Here is a 19,079-nt window from a genome sequence, read left to right as displayed (position 1 = left end):
AGGTTACCATTGCCTTTACCATGTCTGCTTCAAAAGCGAATTCTGTACTTAGACTACAAACGAAAAAGCAATTGCACTTGTTCTTTGAAAAATGGCAAAAAAAACATCTTGGGCACAGTTCCATTCATGGATGTTGATTAAATAGTGACTTAACCCTCTGAGCCTGAAACACTCGCCCACGAGTAAAAAAGTACCTCTGATTCATAGTTTAATAACTTTTGAACCATACGAGCGACAATTTCATGTTTATGGAGATCTTTTCCCTGTCTTTCTAGCCTCTACAGGGGATTTTCTATCCAGCCTGGAATTTTAGCCTCTTTGGGCTTTAAATCCATACTGTTATATCCAAGATTGATCAACTTTATGTCCATAATTCATCGCGTTTTGGCTCATTTCTGCCGCTGGCATGGTCCTCCGTGTCTGCCCTATCTCTCCTCTGTGACTGTAAACAGGAAATAAAGGCCCATATATGGGAGATAAAGTCACCCCTCTTGTATGGAAGGCCAGAGGGGACAAAAATGCCTATATACTCTATGAAAGGCCAAATTGTGCACTATTTAGACACATATTTGCTTGTATAACATTGCTCTGGGTGTAATATCAATAAATATGACATTATTATGTTCCTATTGGCATAAGTAAATGTCATTAGAGCAAAACGTCTTGACTTTGTTGGAAAAAATGCATGTATTTTGTCAACTGTATAAGTTATAATGATTATTTCTTCACAGTGTGACTTCCAAGACAAATGAGAAGTGTTTTAGAATGGAAAATGGCTTATTCATTACTTATCTGTCTGTGATATCAATACATTTCTGGAAGACTTATTTATTTATTTATTTATTTATCTTTAAGGCCCTACAACCATTTTTAACATGCAAGTGACCTCACTGCAACCCAAACATTCCAATAACCCAGTTTGTCCTAAACAAAATGATGTTCATATCTTGACTGCAGACAACAGGGTTGATGTTTTACAAGCTTTTTTATCAAAAAGATCCAGACGGAAATTAAACTGTCAAAATGGCCTCAGGGCCCCAAGGGTTAACTGCATTTTGTACTGTCTGCTAAACCTTTGTTCATGTCCTAATCATAACATTTGTACCCTTACCAGTCACAGCTTATCAAAGACCTTACAATTGACTGTTTTTTTTATAAAGAGATTAAATGTATATTGAGCAGAATTAAGTTTTTAACATATTGGTCCAGCCCTACACAACAGTCCTTATTTCTCATGTGTCCCCTTGGGAAAATGAATTGCCTACCCCTGCTTTAAAATGTTCTAAATGCGATTTTGACAGGTGTTAAAAATGTAGTTATGAAATGAAGTTAATGTGTCTGTTGGTATCCCTTAAAGTTAACTTCTTAGGAAATGAAAGAGCCAATCCATGCCGCTCTACTTCAGAAGGAGCATCCAATCTAAAGCTGTTAACCGTTTACCTTCTGTTAATGTACTGCATATGTATTGATGGATTTAATGTAATTGTTGTGGGTAGATGTTGCCAGTTGGTTGCAGCAAGGTGAGTACCCGGAAGGAGGAGTCAGAAATGTGTTTTGTTTGACGATGGGATGGTTAATTAATCCCAAAAGAAGGCCATAAGGCAGAATACAAAATACAAAAATATCAAAAAGACTAATGAAAATCAAAGACTTACAAAATAGAAAAGAAATAAACTTAAGTGTCACAAAAGTAACATAACAAACTGAATACAAAAATACAGCTGTACATAAGTTCACTATTGTCTACAATGTCACAGGTTCCCTACAGACTTACGTCTGATATCATGCAGGTCTCCCGAGTAACTGAAATGTCCCCCTTAAATAGCGTAACCCCTGAAATGGATCAAACCATTTACTCACATTCTGCGGGGGTGCTCCGGTGGGAATTATCCAAAAGGCTTTTAAAAACAGCCAAGACATTAGTCTACGTAATTGAACATACAGAAATATAAATGGCACAAAACCCTCTTAACCTCACTACAGTTTTACAAAGGTGTACAACATTTATATTATATTAATTAATTCTGTGTCGCTTCCGCCAACCCCGGAAGTCCGCCCACCTTTAAAAGCCCCGGTGTAAACAACAAACACCCTTTTAACACTCGCATCCGAAGAAGGATGCGAGTAAGCCGGTAAGATGACACATATGCTAAAAATGACTGTAATTCCCTTTAAGTTAAATAAACAGATGTCAGATTAACCAAGAACGGATTGTTGCGTGGTTATTGTAACTAAGGAATGTTAGTAAAATATATGGTTTTAAGCAGAATAATGGAGTAGTGTAGTTAACATGAACATGTATATCACCGTAGTTTCAGATGTTACAACGTGCGCACTAGAAAGCTACGTGACTATTGCAAGGTAATGGCAATGGATGGAGTAACGGGTAAATTTAAACATAACACAAGATAAAACAAACACGTGTCACATAACCGAGCATATCACAAGAGGAGTCTTAGAAAGTCAGTGTTTCAGTCCGAAGGTTGAAGTAGCGCCACACTACGGTGACGGTCGCCATGCGCCCTGTCACAGTCATCCAGACCTATATTGTTGTAACGTTTGTTTAGTCAAGTTGTTTAAGTTAGTCAAATAGTTGTATTAAACGAACTATACAGTAGGTGTATTTTATATACACTTAGACATGCAGAAATACAATATTATTAATGCGTGGCTTGGCCCTTTATCCAAATGTAAGCCTAAAATCATCCACCTTCCACCCACCTAAATTAATTATTTTCTCTGATTTAGAGAACCTAATGGTCATTTCTCTGTCTCTTTATCAGTGTAGGCTCCATTGCTTTTAAAATAATGTGTTGATATACCCTATAGGGGTGGGAATCACCAGACGCCTCGATATATCATCATGATACTTATGCCACAATACGATATTATTGCAATTTTAAACTTATTGCAATATTCGGCGATATATTGCAATTGATTACGTTTTTTCCAACTTCAAATTTTTCCCAATTTCAAATGATGTCCCAAAGGAAACGTTGTCAACATCTGTTTCATCTTAAAATATACTATTCTCTGTTCGTTAATATCACTTTAATTTTACTGTTGCAAAATGGGACAAACTGACCAACACATATCTAATAAAAGATCCATAGTTGGCGCCTGTGTATTGATATAGTATTTTATTTTTTCTTTATTTTTTTTCTCTTCTCCACCTTTACTAGTCTATGAGCTATAATGATTTACCTTTCTTTAACAAGAGAGGATGCTTGGAAACATTTCCACAGATTCAGAAATGTCACAGCAGCTGATATTGGCGGACATTTAAGCAGCAAATCCAGCAAAGCTAAGAATTTGACCGCAACTCGACCTTTAACTACTGAAATAGTCCTAATAAAGTTGTAGCTGTTTCTCAGACGTTTGTATGTCCAAGAGCAGCTCTGCTATGTTCACATTTTAAAGAGTTTTGATATTTTCCTTCTCATTTGTGCATTATATCACCCACACGCTATTAATCAGTGTTAATTTGTATGATCTGACCGGCCCGATCTGTTATGTAATACTGTGGATATTACTCTATAATCTCACTCCCCCTCTCTCTCTCTCTCTGTCATGCCGCTTTGTTTACATGCCCCTTGTAAAAAGACTTCCGCAGAGGATACTCGATTTTCATCCGAGGAACCTCCTCAATGCTCGATCCTCGCACCTCAATGTGCGTTTGAGGAATTGGGACGTCCTTCAACATGGCGCACTGAGAATGATTTCCAGGTCACAAGCCCGAGGCTTTGGAGGTACAAATTTGGAAAAGGAGAACTGGACTCCTGGCTCCACACCTGCAATCAAACACACAGCCACCAGCACAGCTACACAGAAGCTGCGTCTCACTTCCCTTAAATTGCAACCTCCACTTTATGTCTTTCTTCGCGTCTTAGGCGCGGTTCACATTGTACGCGTAAGCAACAAGCTATGACAGCCATTATTGTTGATTGCTTGCGCGCACAACAGCTGGCGTCCCATTGTGCCACTCTTGCTCGTGCCACAGTCAACGTTGAACTTTGACCGTGCCACTTGTGAGAGCGAAAACACAGAATACACGTGGATCCACAAACAGAACATCGCCGAGTTTGGCCATCCATAATCTCCCAGAGCTCTGGCCTACGACACAAGTTTGAGGTCGTACTCTGACCTTGGAGGCAAAACTACTCTGCGGTGCATATTTCCACCATAATAGGCATGGCAGATGTGTAGCTTGTTTTAGCCTTTTCAGTTTAAATCCTTCAGTTTGTTTTAGCTATGTGAAATCAACATGGACATGTCTCCACTGAAATACAACCATACAACCAACTATGTTTTTTCCTCTGTTCTTTTACCACTGCTCTCTGGACCTGAGGGTCTCATGCACTCACACCCTACTTGCTGCTGCCGTTCCCCGTACATCCTCCCAGCCAGGGCAAGTTCCAAGGCTTTCTTGTGGTTCCAAGACAGAAACTTAGCCACCAAATCACTACTGGAATCACTTTGTATCCTGAACAATGTCGCATGTACTACACGTCTGCTGGAAACAGCGGACATACACTTAGAAACTCTTGCCTATTTTCCGCTGAGCCCTGCAGCAAGCGCAACAAACATATTTTGGGAATAAGAGCAACCATGCTGCGTACAATGTGAACCGTGCCTTAGGCTGTCCCATCGAGGAAGCACAGGAGAGGCGGGAAGATATCATGGGAGGAGCGAGAAATTGAGCTGTCCTTTCCTCTGATGTGTCACATGAATTTGTCAGATGTAAACCAGGGGATGGGGACGTTGACATATGGAGTGGTTGACATACTCCAGTCTGTGATTATCCATCAACATACAGTACATTCCTTTTAATTTTAGTCTAAATCATTTCTAATTTCTGCTTTAATAACTCAAACATCAGGTATAATTTCCTATAAACTAGGTTTATTGAACCCAAATTCCAAAAATAAATGTAAAACTAAAGTTAATAAGTTAGTGTTGCATAGTGTTGAAAAAAGGCACATAAACTTAAGTTAAAAACATTGATAAAAAGCGTTGCTTTTTAAGTGCTAAAGTATGTGGTTACAGGTAAAAGTTTATTTGTCTGTGTTGATTCCCTCGCTCTCGCCTGATTTCTGTTTAACCGGTTCGCCTGCAACCCATCCACTCATCTGATTACTGAATGGCCATAAAAGGAGATAAAGAAATAAGTAAAGGTTGAAGTGGAAAAAGAAGTAAGTGGAGGCTGCAGATTGAGAGAGAGTGATCAGGAGGAGGCAGATGAAGATCACAGGGAGGAAGAGGCCTGCAGTTACCCCTGGACCACATGCTAAGTTTTTATTCTCCTTCCATACAAATTGCAGATTTTCTACCTCCGCCACTGCCTACTTCTTCATCCACAACTGTAACTGACATTTTCTTGAAGCTGCATTGGAGGGATTTCTTTAAAAATACTGAAACTGAACTGCACTTTGTCCTGTCATCAAGGATTTTGATGGACTTGGAAATAATGCTCTGGGACACCTGTGGTTTTGAAAATGATTTTATTGTTGGTAGAAAAGGTTCGGCAGTGAAAAGAAAAAGAAGACTACAGCACAATCATACACAGTTTGTTTTCATCCAAACATTAAAATAATGATTAAACAGATTTTTTATTTCAGTGTGAGAGGAGACTCTCTGAGACGGTTGATCAAAAAGCATTGATTAATACTTATATTTTAGTTCTTAAATCTCAATTTACAACAAAATCCTCAAATTTGCCACATAAAGCTCCAAAAAAAGGATCTATTATTATTCCTCTATATGACCTTTAACCCTCAAGCTTCCTCACTAAACTAAACTCATTTTAAAATGTCACATCCTGACTCCGTCTGTGGAGAAAAAATATCAACGCTTGGAATTTCGGCTCCGCCCACTCAGTTTGAAGCTGCTGTGATTGGTTGAGGTGTAGTAGTGGGGAGGGGCGGAGTCACACACCACTTTGGACCAATCATCTCAGGGCTCGATGTTAACACGAGCAACTCCCCTCACCTGAGATTTAGTGGAGATAAAGTACAAAGCAGCATGAAATGAAAAATACTCAAAGTACAAGTACTTTAAATGTGTACTCAACAGAACTGTGTCAATGCAATTTGTGAAAAATGAAAACAAGTGAAATGAATAACAAATGTGATGTTTTACGTATTAACAAAATTGCATTATATTCTATTCTTTCCAATATTTTCACCATTTCTAATCAGATTTTCTATGCTATATTCTGATAAATTCCCCCCCCCCCCCCTTCCCCCCTGTGCCACTCCACTTAACCCTTGTGTTGTTCTCCCGGGTCAATAAGATGAACACCTTTTTTTCAATATGTGACATTTTCAATGCATTATTATTATTTCTTCTTTTACTAACACCACCTTACTACCACTAGTTATACACTACCTTTTGGAATCCATGGTCAATAACCCTCATTTGTATAGAATTATACCTAATATTTGAGCTAATAAAGCAGAAACTAGGAATTATTTTGACTAAGAATTAAGATCAGAGGAGCGTATGTTGAGTGGATGAGTTTGGTCAAGATGCTGATTTGAAACCAATTCAATTTACACCCCATTTCAATAAAAGTGATTGTATTTGCAAAGATCGTTGCATGGAATCCTCCCTTTTTTGGGGGATTTGGTTAAAAAGATTTTTGACCCGAGGACAACAGGGGGGTTAAAAATCCATAAATCGCCCCGATTCTCAGACATTTGACGTTGAAATCAAATCAAAATATCAGTTTGAATACAAATATAAATGATCTGTAATGTTTTCAGTTAATTTAATTGTGTAAAAGTTACAGTGTAACGTCTTACCTTTCTAAGGGAATATCATTTTAACCATTTACTTTAGCTTCGTCTTTACGAGCGCAAGCTAAAGGAAGCTAACACCGGGGAATTAGCCACGCGCTACTGGTTTTTCGGGGGTAATAATTAAGGGTGATCCGAGTATCTGGCTGAAACGAGTATCCTGTACGGATAAAGCACTTTTGCCGAGTACAAGTATTTTACGAGTAATATGAGTCAATATCCGTGCTCGGATTCAATAAAACTCCTCAACTGGCCGCGCAGCGTTCTGTGATAATCACAACGCCCGCCCCCCCCCCCCCGCCTACAAACACGCTCGGATCAATCTCACACACACACAACATGGAGAAATGCGCTCCCTCTCTCTCTCTCTCTCGCTCTCTCGCTCTCTCTCTCTGTCTCTCTCTCTCTCGCTCCCGCTCCGTCAGGCAGGCAGTCAATCGGGTCTGCGGATCTGTTCCGTTAACGTTTAGGGTTTCTTCAGCTTCAGGTTTGTTTATAACTTCGGTTTACATAGTTACATAATAAGCAGTAGATTTCTGGTGAACGTGGGTTTCAGAAATGCTGCTCAGTTTAAATGCAACTCCCGTTGCGTCTCTGCCATCGGAGATAATTTTTTTTTACTGTCAGCTGCCCCCCGCCCCCCGCCCCCTCTCTCTCTGTGTCTCTCTCTTACTCACACACACACACACACACACACACACACTCATATACCTGGTGTGGAAATAAAAACAATAAAAAAGAACCCCAAAAAAAAAAATCACACTGATAATAAAAATAAAAAGTTAAAAAAAGAAAGTTATATTGAGTATGAAAACTCTTGTTCATTACATTTTACTTCATAATTGCAAAGGCATGTGTTGTATTCATTGTTGCAAAACCTTCTGTATATAGTTTGTTTGTTACCATGTCAACACCATTGATTTGAAGCTTGATGCTGTCATGTAAATAGTTTTCAAATCAGCAATAAATATAACAATTTTTGATCAACTCATATCAATTGCATGCTTAAATAACCCGCACAGGTTAAAGCCCCGCACAATTCAAGAGAGCCTGACCCACTTCCGGTTTAAATTTGACCACTTCCTGTTTAGGCCCCGCCCAGTCCGAGTACGGATCCGGATACAGATAATTCATGTGGTAAACAGATACAGATACAAATAATGCTGTACTCGCTCATCCCTAGTAATAATCATACTAACACGTTGTCCAATTAACATCACTCGTCATGTTTCAATCTAATTGTCAAGCATCTTTTAGGCAACTTTTAACCCCTTGTGTTGTCTTCCCATCAAAATGGAAAATCAACTCTATTTTTAATGCTTTTTATCGATGTTTTTAACTTACGTTTTTGTCCCTTTTCTCAACACTTTTTTCAATGTGTTTCACTTTTTTGAAGTTTAACACCACATAATTACTTATTAACCATCGTTTTATGGTCAATAAACCTAATTTATAGGAAATTATACCTAATGTTTAAATTAAAAAAGCAGAAATTAGGAATTATTTAGACAAAATTTAAAGGAATGGATGTTGATGGATAATCACAGACTGGAATATGTCAACTTTTACTCAATACTATTTCAAAACCACTTCAAATGTTTTTCAAATGCTATAAAATTGAATAAGACACCCCTAAATTAATGAAATGAGCTTTGTACTTGCCAAAGCGTTGTGTGGAATCAATCATGTTATTTTGGGGAATTAAAAAAAACACTGATATAGGAAAACGGATCAACATTACCCAAGGACAACATGAGGGGTAAAGAAAATGCAAATTAGAAGAGTTTCCTTCAACTGGTTTTGACACAGGTTGACGTTCCGCATGGTTGTAGATTGTAAACAGCCTTAGTAAATCATATCGTTTAGAAGCTAATTTCTGTGGCTAAATGGAGAGAGGTAACATTGGACATGTTGGCCACCTGTGCAGAATCAGTCATTCACCGCTGTGTATACGCGGTGTGCAGGGCCGTAAGATTAAAGCTGTTGAACCAATTTGAACTTCTGAAATTCCTTTTGCTAAGTTGAGAAAAAAAGCTCAAAATGCACTTCAAAATGTGCATAGAAATACGTTGATGGAAACATGACTAATGATGTCAACATGTCAAGGACTGTACTTTTGTTCTTCCCAATAAAACGGCATGCTTCAATAACTCCAAGTTATTCAGTAAAAGCTGAATGTAAAGTTGTAGCGCCACCTGACCCCCACCCAAGCGTTCTTACTGCTTTCTTTCATAAAAGTCACTTTTGTATACGAATTAGACATGTAAATGATTTTGGTTATTTATTTGACTGTGTGAGCGCGGATGTGTTTGGATACGTAACAATGGCCAATGTCCGCGGACAGTATCTGAACATAAACACACAGTTATGTTATACAGTACTTGAGTAATTGTAGTTCCATTCCACTGCTGGTAATGTGAGAGAGGAAGGTGTGGAGGTTACCTCACAGAGGTTGCTGCAGTCCATCACCGCCACAAGGGTGCGTTTTCCGGATAGCCGAGGGACAAACGATTCTTTCCAGGAGATGGAAGCCTGAGGCTGAATGACTCTGAAACACACACAGGTGTACGGGTATAAATACACACGAGCCGAACAGCAACAACATGCCATCCCCATAGAATGTATTTTTGGAAATTATTTTAAATCTAATCTCCGAAATGAAACAGAATAAGTCTGTTAAACTTAAGTAGTTTTAAATTTGTATATATTTTAGACAAAATATTTGGGGAATATACATACACATACATGTACACACACACAATGCATTGATTGGCCTCTGCTGTTCATTAGAGCAATACGTAGATGCGGAAACAATTTTGGGATATATATGCCTCCTGATGTTTTTAATAAAGGCAGGAGGTCTATCTATTAAAATCATAATTTCTCCCTACGTTTTCAACCGATATATAAGAATTTTGCTTTGCTACGAATGTCAGTCATGTATTTATGATATTGTATACTTGGTTAAATGGAAAATGCAGCTTTTCTTACCAAAATATCTTATTTAGTGTCGATTGTAACACAACTTTAACTCTTAATATAATTCAAATGGGTGTGTAATTTAAAAAAAATTGTTGTTGAAGGGGAAATTTAATAGAAACCAAAAACGGTTTTTGTACCAGTCTGTACACATGTTTATTTATGCTGTGAAACAGCATTTTCAGCAATATACCAAAATATTACTAAATAAAAAATACTTTATCCGACATAAGCTAGCATTAGCTAAACTGAACTTGTAATCAGGACAGCCAACTAATGTAATGTTTCCTTAAAGGACTAGCGATACTGCTAGTGATAATAAGTGATAACAGCGTCAAAACAGATGTGGCGTTCAAAAGAATTTGTTCTAACTCGTTATTAGCGTGTTCATCTGATCAGAAAATCGCTTGGAACTTGTAAAGCGTGATCAAAACTATCTAAAAGGACAGAAACCATCTTTGAAGTTTACTTTGATTTTATTGTTCTTGTCCATGTTCCATCAACTCTAAGACGGAGACGAGTGATGCAACTAGAAAAAGTTCACATTTAAGAAGGTGGAATCTCAAACCGATTAATAAATAATCAAAATAGTTGCAGGTTCATTTTATAGTTGACAACTAATCAATCAACCTTTGCAGCTCTAGAAAAAGTATTCAACGTGCACTTTGAATTGGTAGTTTGGCCCGTGTCCCATCCGCTTATGACCAATCCCCAGGGAGTGACCGAGGTGTATTGACTTCACTTATATATATATATAGTGTGTGTGTGTGTGTGTGTGTGTACTCGTAGAATTGGGTCTTCTCGCTCATTAATCCAGCTCCTTCCATGGACAGCCTACAGGCCTGTAGGGCAAAGTTGAAGGGGTTGGTGAAGGTAACGTCGGCAAACATCTCCCGCTGTACCATGGGCAAGCCGCTCAGCTGGAAACACAGAAGAAGATGTAGTAGAAAAACCAAGGGTTAATTACATCGCTCGACTGTAAAGTAAAGAAACACGGGCGTTCAAAACTGGAATACTCTCTTTTTTAATAAACAAGACAGTAAACGGACACTCATTTCATAATTTAACACTTCTGGTTTTCCCGTCACAATAAAAGCTCTATGTCTTAACTTCCTCTTAACAACAACAAGAGGTAACACAGCAAAATACCTTACACCAAGCTAAATCTTAAAGAGGGAACCCTGACACGAGTCTTACCGTCATGGTGAGCGTCGGGATCTGCAATATGAGCACCTTGATGGCGGTCACTGCTTCGTCCTCAGCCTGTCCAGTCACAACAAAGTGCAGGGAACGCTGAGTGCCCAACAATGGCATGTACTCGTCAGCTGTGATCTTCACCATCTCACTATTCACTGCAACATACACACACCCACACACACACTCAGAGAATGTAACAGAGGTTATCTCTAATAACCGTAAATGCTATTTACTATCTGACATCGCTCACTCTGATTGGCTGGCACGGTGATGGTGAAGTTGTGATATGTCAAGTGATTGGCTCTAACTCCAGTGTAGAAGATGACAGACCCAGTCAGGTTGGCTCGGATGGTTGTAGGGACATTACTCTGGTTGTGAAAATCCATCTGTAGGTTGACATCCTGACCCAGGCTGACCTGGAGAGAAGGAAGTTCACTGAATTTGTACTTAAAGGGTAACTTTGAATTTCTTTTTTACCTAGAACTTATTTGTGTTTAAGAGATAGCCTTGTCCTACCAGACTCTGGTCCAGTAGCCTGGTCCTACCAGACTCTGGTCCATTTCATTAGTCCAGAGAGTCTGGCCACTCCCCATTGACAAGTGTTAACTTCCTTGTAGGCAGGTTCTCTGTTGAAGTTTAAAACTATTGGATCTGCCCAGAACCACTCAGGATCTGCCATAACCAATCACTACAGTTTGGTTGTGATGTACTGTATGTCATGATAATGACCAACAACAGTGGAGACCAACAAGGCTTATATTTAGCAACAGCATTGCCAGTGTTAGCCTCATAGCGTTAGCCTTAGCCAACTCCTTCACCACTAACGGAGCGAGCTGGAAAACTTTTCCTGAATCACGAGGGGAGGAGGGCCACAACAACTGGGTTTGACTCCGACCTGCGGCTCTCTTTTGCATGCCATTCCCCCCTTTATCCCACTTCCTTTCTTAAGCTGTCCTGTAAATGCCCCAAAAACATTAACATTATTGGCCAATTGCGCACCGTCAATGTCCCTCCACTGATATTCTCAGATTATTATGTCATATTTATAGACACTTATATTATTATATAAGTGTCTTGACAACATTATTGAAATGATCACTACAGAGATAGACCTTTTTGTTTAACATGAAACATCTATAAAATCACAACTCTGGTTTGGTTGAAATTAACCCTTAATTCATTTACATGTACAAATATGCTGGCGTACATCAATGGTGGAATGTAACAAAGTAAAAATACTTTGTCCTCCTAAGCTGTGAAGTCATGTAGCCTACTTGTTGTCCAAGCTCATGTGTTCTTGCTAGATAAGTGTGCCGCATTCACTGTCCCGTGGGAAATAATGCAAGTTGAGCATCATGCAGATCACCCTGATACATAACCACAATGTAAACTGGGCCACAGATGTTAAGCACAAATTACATTAACCTAAAACTAAAATAATTAAAAAACATTTTTTAAATTATCATTGGAATATAGACATTAAGAGAATAAATCATAATGCAAGAACTTTTACTCACTTAAAGTACATTTAAAATCTTGTAATTTTTACTTTTACTTTAGTTGGGTTGTCATTGTGGTACTTCTACTTTTACTAGTAAATATGTCTCTGGTACTTCCTCTACCACTGGCGCACACATATGATTTGATTTAAACATTTTTTATTTCAGCAGTTATGGCAATAACAGAGAGCCCCTAGTTGGCAGGAGGGTATTTTCAAAAACAGTTTGAGTTTCTCTGAGTTTACAAGGTGCACCTGAATGCATCTTGGAGTCCTGTCAGAGCCCACCTTTACCTTCTTTGTTTGGTTCCATAATTTAACACAGAGAAGGCAAAATGTTGTAAAAATGGCAGGAAGGAGGATTTCCCAGTTCTTTTGTCTCTCTAGATAGACATGCAAACTAGGCAGGGGTGAAGAAAGAAAAAAAACGCTGATCCTTCTTTGATATTGTTAATCAAAGAAAAGTGTGTTACCTGATTGGTGGTGATATTGAGAGACAGTGTGGCCTCAGGCAGCTCAGATTGATCCCTCTGTATGCCGTATTCATCCGCCCGGGCCTTAGTCCTGTTGTCCTCTGCACTACCTGCAGACAGATACAACTTCACCACCAACTCCCCCGTCTCCCAACTCCCTCAAGTCTTAAATCAAGTCACATTACAAACACAGTATCTATGAACACAGTTACTCACATGCAGAAAAATATTGCATTAATAGAAGAGAAAATGTATTAAAAGTTGCCATTGCTGCGGTTACTTGCAACCGCCCGCCCTGCTAACAAGGCAAAGAACAGAGACTGAAGTTGAAAGAGGCATTGACTTTAAAGGGCTGCAGATACAACTAGAGGACAGATTAGAGTACACATGGTATTCAGCAGTGGCAACCGCTGAGGGAGTTGACAGGCATTTACGCTATAGTTCCCATTTTCAGGAAATGTCTCGTAGATATCGGTGTGTGGGGGCAGGGTTAGACGGAGCCAAGAGGAGATGCTACCTTCACATCTTTCCATCAAAGGGGAACCATGCAGTGTTTTAGCTTAATTTATCTTAACTGAACAGCTTCAGAGTCATTGGAATGGTTATAGGACTTATTTTGAGTTGAAACGGGGTAATCTCTCTGCCTCCTATTGCCTGTGAGCGAAAAAAACACCCATGCAACTTTTGTCCGCCAACCTCAAAGGCACGAAGTATTGCGTGATATCATGTATTGCGATTTAACAAATTGCGTCACGGCACTGCACGCATACACCCATTCAGGATCTGGCTAACAAGGTTGCGATGGCGTTTGTCACACTATCGTCCTAGCTGTCAAAACTAGGAAAGAATTTTTGGAGGACTAGAGAAAGAGGGAAACATTGGAGCTGCCAAGTATCTATTCTAAAGCTGTAGGGGGGCTCTAAAGAGAAACCCGCAAGCAAAAAGCGATAAAGCAGCGAAGAAATTGCATAGCACCCCTTTAAACCAACTACAAGGAACTTTCATTACTTTATTTTGGCGTCCCTTGTGAAAAACATGGTAGTATTTCCATGTAAATTGAAATGTGTGTGTTTTACCTTTTGGGTACTTGTAGTTCTGTGTGATGTTGGTCGGTAAGTTGCTGCCCAATGATTTGGTGTAAACAGCCTTTCCGATGAAATCCTTATCCACCCCGTACGGAGTCAGCGTTCCGTAGCGATCCCGCTCGGAGAAGACAATGTCACTGTTCACCTGGAGGAAACACCGTCATAATAATAATTTAGACAGACAGTGTGTAACGTTTCATACCGTTGGTGCAGCATGTAATGCGTTCTCTTTAGTTATAGCGGATCCTTGGTGTTAGCAAAAAATTTGCCTACATGCTAGCTGCTAGTGTAAGCTACAGTGAGGGAAAAAAGTATTTGACCCTCTGCTGACTTTGTACATTTACCCACTGACAAAGAAATTAACAGTCTTTCATTTTAATGGGAGACTTATTTGAATAGTGAGAGATAGAATAACAAGAAAATCCAGAAAAATGCATGTAAAAATTTTTATAAATTGATTCATTTTAATAAGGGAAATAAGTATTTGACCCCCTCTCAATCAGAAAGATTTCTGGCTCCCAGGTCTCTTTTATACAGGTAACGAGCTGAGATTAGGAGCAGACTCTTAAAGGGAGTGCTCCTAATCTCAGTTTGTTACCTGTATAAAAGACACCTGTCCCCAGAAGCAATCAATCAATCATATTCCAAACTCTCCAAAGACCAAAGAGCTCTAATACCCCCTTACCCACCCAACCCTTAGCATAAGATCTAATGATTTCTGCGATAACTGCGTGGGCGTTACGCTTCACCATCCCCCGCCAGAGGGACGACAGCAGCATAGATAGATAGATAGATAGATAGATAGATAGATAGATAGATAGATAGATAGATAGATAGATAGATAGATAGATAGATAGATAGATAGAGAATATACATGAAATAACAGGATACAATATACATGAAATAATAATAGACTAAAATATAAGAACAAATCATTTAAAATATATACAAGTTAGGAATAAAAATAAAAATGTACAACTGTTAAAGAATTATTGATAAAGCTGTAGATACAATTATTGTGCAAGGTGCACTAGTGCAGTCGGGATGTCTGTAAGTTTTATCTACCACTCAGTGATGAAAAAAAAGTTTAAAAAGTGTATTGCCTATGGTAGGAATGATTTCTTGTAGAACATCTCCAAAATTCTGCTGCACATATTGACGGATCTCCGCTTCCTCAGGAAATAGAGTCTTCTCATCCACTTCTTGTAAACAGCAGTGCTGTTGATTTTCTAGTTCAGCCTGTTGTCAATGTTGACACCCAGGTATCTGTACTCTCCCACCATGTACACATCTTCCCCCAGGATGCACAGGTTGCACAGTGCTCTGTACTCTCCCTCCTGTCCATCCCTTATGCACCCAACAACTGCAGAGTCATCAGAAAACTTCTGTAGGTGACATGACTGAGTTGTACTGGACGTCTGTGGGGTATAAGGTGAACAGAAAAGGAAACAGCACAGTCCCCTGTGGGGTACCACTCACCAACACATCAGACAGAACAGGGTCCAGATGGACAAACTGTGGTCTGTCTGTCAGGTAGTCAGTGATCCAGAAGACTATGGACGCACCAACACCCATCACCTGCAACTGTGGCTGTATGGTGCTGAATGCAGTAGAGAAATGAAAAAATGTGATCCTCACAGTTTTTTCCACCGCCATCCAGGTGCAAATGAGCTCACTGCAGAAGATGATATAAATGACAGCGTTGTCCACTCCCAGACGAGGCTGGTAGGCAAACTGTAGAGGGTCCAGAGAAGAACTCCCCTGCGGTCTCAGGTAAGCCAAGACCAGCCTCTCCAGCACCTTCATCACATGGGATGTGAGAGCCCCTGGGCGGTAATCCTTGAGGCCAGATGGAGTTGACTTCTGGGGACCAGGAAGAGTTCCCGCAACAGCGGTAACCTCTGCAGGCTTAGGCTCAGGTAAAAGGTACTGGAGAACACTAGACAGGTTTTCAGTACCCTGGGGCGGATGCCGTCCGGGCCAGCAGCATTGCATTGGTGAAGCCTCTACAGCTGTCTCCTCATGTGGCCAAGTGTGAATGAAAATCAGGGACAGGGGAGGGGGATGGGGGGAAACGGGTGCTTGAAATTTCTGTGGGGGGATGGGCAGACTACAGAGGAGTGAGGGTGAGTATTGGGTTGGTGGAGTGGTAGAATAGGCAGGGGATGGCTGTGAGCTAAACCTGTTAAAGTAACAGTTCAACTTGTTTGCTCTCTAACGGCTGCCTGCAGTCGGCAGCAGCGAAACAATCTACAATGCAGGTTAAGAGCAATTGTGCCACTTGTATTTACCTTCACAAAAGTGCTTGTTTTGCCACAGACAGGCTAAAATTATTGTTAATCCCAGGAGGTCAACCTTTCTGTTAAAGAGTAAGATCTTAAAATACACTTTATTCAAAGTTGACAGCAAAAAAATAAAACTTTGTCTTTACACTTTTCCAACAACCGCAACTCTAGTTTTGGCTGAACAAAACACACCGTTTACAAGTAAAATATGTTGGCTCTATACTTCCATCCATCCATCCATCTTCATCTGCTTATCCGGTATCGGGTCGCGGGGGCAGTAGCTCCAGTAGGGGACCCCAACCTTCCCTGGACCTCTATACTTTCTAAAAGTATTTTTTTTTTTAATGGAGTCTGGTGTGTTTAGCGCTAGCGATTTCAAAGCTGTTTCTGGTTAAGAAAAAGGACTTAAAGAGGTTAAAAGGCCTATTTCTGTATAGGTCCTTTCCATAATGTTTATATAATGTAATATGATGTATGTTTATATGTATAATATAATGTATATACACATGTTTATCACTAGGAAAATGCATTTTTTCAGTTCATGAGGCCTTTCAAGAAACAAAGAAAGAAACTAACCTCAGCAAAGACGAACCCTGCGTCATTCGGGTGACAGAGCAAACCTTCCTTGATGCCCACGATTGAAGCTGGACCGCAGCGAAAATATCCTGTAAAACAAACATCATGTTTAGCATCCAGCTATCTATTGATCCGTCTGTCTTTCTCTGTCTGTGTCTGTCTGTCCTACCATCACTGGTCTCCTGGGGCGTGGCGTCCACTGCCTGCCATCCTCCGAGGCCGACCGGCAAGTCGACGCGCTTAATGAACACCTCGTTCCAGCAGTGGTAGTTCCTACAGAGACGTGCTGTCAGTGCACCTTTTTGTACATGTGTTTAGCAGCCAAACCACAGGTTACACACGTTCTAATACCTTAAAGTTATATCTGATCCCTCCCATACGTCATTGTCACAGACCTGACACTGTAAAGAATCTACAATATTTGGACCATCTAAGGGCCAGGAAGATGCCATATCTACAAAAATGGTTCTTTCCAGTGGTGGAAAGAACATTTACTCAAGTACTGTCCCTAAGTACAAGTACAAAAAAGCTATTTTACCCTACCCAGTGTCCCCTGCTGGAGCTAGTGCCCCCTTGACCCAACCCTGGGTTAGTGTATCAAGATAAATGGATTGATTTCCATTTTTTGTTACTTGTGAGGTGCCACTGCTGTAAAGGTGACTTCTACATTTAGTTATGTCTCTTAGTTGTCCTTTTGTGTCTGTTTGTGATATTTTTGTGTCTGTGATTTGTAGACATCGCTTTGTAATTATTTTGTGTCTCACTGTAGTCATTTTGTCTCTTTTGTCTCTTCATGTTAAGTTTCTGTCACTTTGTGTCGTTTTGTAGCATCTTTGCATCTCTTTGTGTCTCTTTGTAGTGGTTTTGTTACATTGTCTATGTGGTGAAAAGTAACAAAATTCCCTTAAGTACACATTTCTGGTTTAAATCATGACTGTCAAAATGTGCTCAGGACAAATGAACACATTTCAAAAGAACTAGTTTCTGGCCTGGCAGTCTCCTAGCAACAGGCATGACTGACCAGATGGAGTCCCTGGTGTTGGCTGTGTCCGGCGAGCCATCACGTAGGTAGATGAGGTCGGTCTTCAGGTTGCCGTTGCTGTCGTGAGCTGAATTGAAGTTGGTGACGGTCCTCGCCGGGATGCCGAGGGTGCGTAGGACTGCAGAGATATGAAATGTTCAAATTATCAAATATGTTATGCTATGAAAGAAAATCACATTGTAATGGTGTGTCACTTTCATTAAAAAAAATCTGCTCATTTGAATATAATAAAAAAAAAAAATCATAGAAACGCTTCAACTGTGAGAGACGGAATCTAAAACAAAAATCCAGAAAATCACATTTGGGTGGCAGTAGCTCAGTCCGTAGGGAGTTGGGTTGGGAACCGGAGCGTTGTCCGTTCAAGTCCCCGTATGGATTTAAGTACGTGTGGAATGGTAGCTTGAGAAATGCTACTTCACCTCCTGGTTCCCTTGAGCAAGGCAGAGTACCCTCCCAACCACTTAGTGCGCTGGTCCAGCTGGGAGCCCAAACACTCTGACATCTCTCCATTTGTGCATGTATAGGTCCTGAGCATGTGTGTATATTTCAGACCTATGTGTAGTTATTACTAACAGAGTGTAAATTATAATTTCTCCACTGGGGATCAATATACAATATTAAATTGTAGGATTTTTAAATAATTAATTTGCATTTTTTGCATGACATTTTTAATACATCAGAAAAGCAGTACTTAATATTTGGTACAGAAATCTTTGTTTGCAATTCCAGAGATTATACTTTTCCTGTTGTACTCATCTTTCTTCTTCTTCCTCCAAACACGGCAAGTGGCTTTTAGATCATCAGGCCCTGATTGGTCTCAGGTGTGTTGGGATGCCGTGCGCTTGAGGGGTGGAGTTCCCAACTCCACCAGCAGATGCCACCATCCACTGTAGAGGGCCATGGTCGGACACCACGTAAACCGCCGTCCCAGGAGGTAGAACCGCAGGGATGGTCAGGAACAGGGAGACTAAGGCGGAATCCCATTTCCCCGTCTTACCCCTACCCCTTGGCCCTTGAAACCAAGGGGTAGGGGTAAGGGGTGAAAACATACCCCTATGAAATGGAACATCACTTGGTGACATCACCATACAGTATTGATCACAAACTTCCAAGATGCTGTCTCTGTCTGTTGATTGTGTGGGTTTGG

The 19,079-nt window shown here is 40.1% G+C and overlaps 2 protein-coding genes and 1 pseudogene across 2 annotated transcripts in view; 1 reads left to right on the top strand and 2 right to left on the bottom strand.

Annotated features, from left to right (window-relative positions):
- The window catches only part of LOC117939505 (zinc finger protein 501-like), a 197,132-nt gene that overhangs the window by 62,553 nt on the left and 115,500 nt on the right, over positions 1-19,079 (top strand). The gene's annotated exons all lie outside the window — the stretch shown is intronic.
- Positions 1-19,079, bottom strand: part of LOC117939530 (chorion transcription factor Cf2-like) — a 62,056-nt gene that overhangs the window by 18,154 nt on the left and 24,823 nt on the right. The gene's annotated exons all lie outside the window — the stretch shown is intronic.
- The window catches only part of LOC117939470, a 26,965-nt pseudogene continuing 13,838 nt past the window's right edge, over positions 5,953-19,079 (bottom strand).

The sequence above is a fragment of the Etheostoma cragini genome, chromosome 24 (assembly GCF_013103735.1).
Source record: "Etheostoma cragini isolate CJK2018 chromosome 24, CSU_Ecrag_1.0, whole genome shotgun sequence".
Taxonomy (NCBI): Eukaryota; Metazoa; Chordata; class Actinopteri; order Perciformes; family Percidae; genus Etheostoma; species Etheostoma cragini.
The sequence above is the reverse complement of the archived record's forward strand: the minus strand, read 5'-3'. Positions and strand labels throughout refer to the sequence as shown.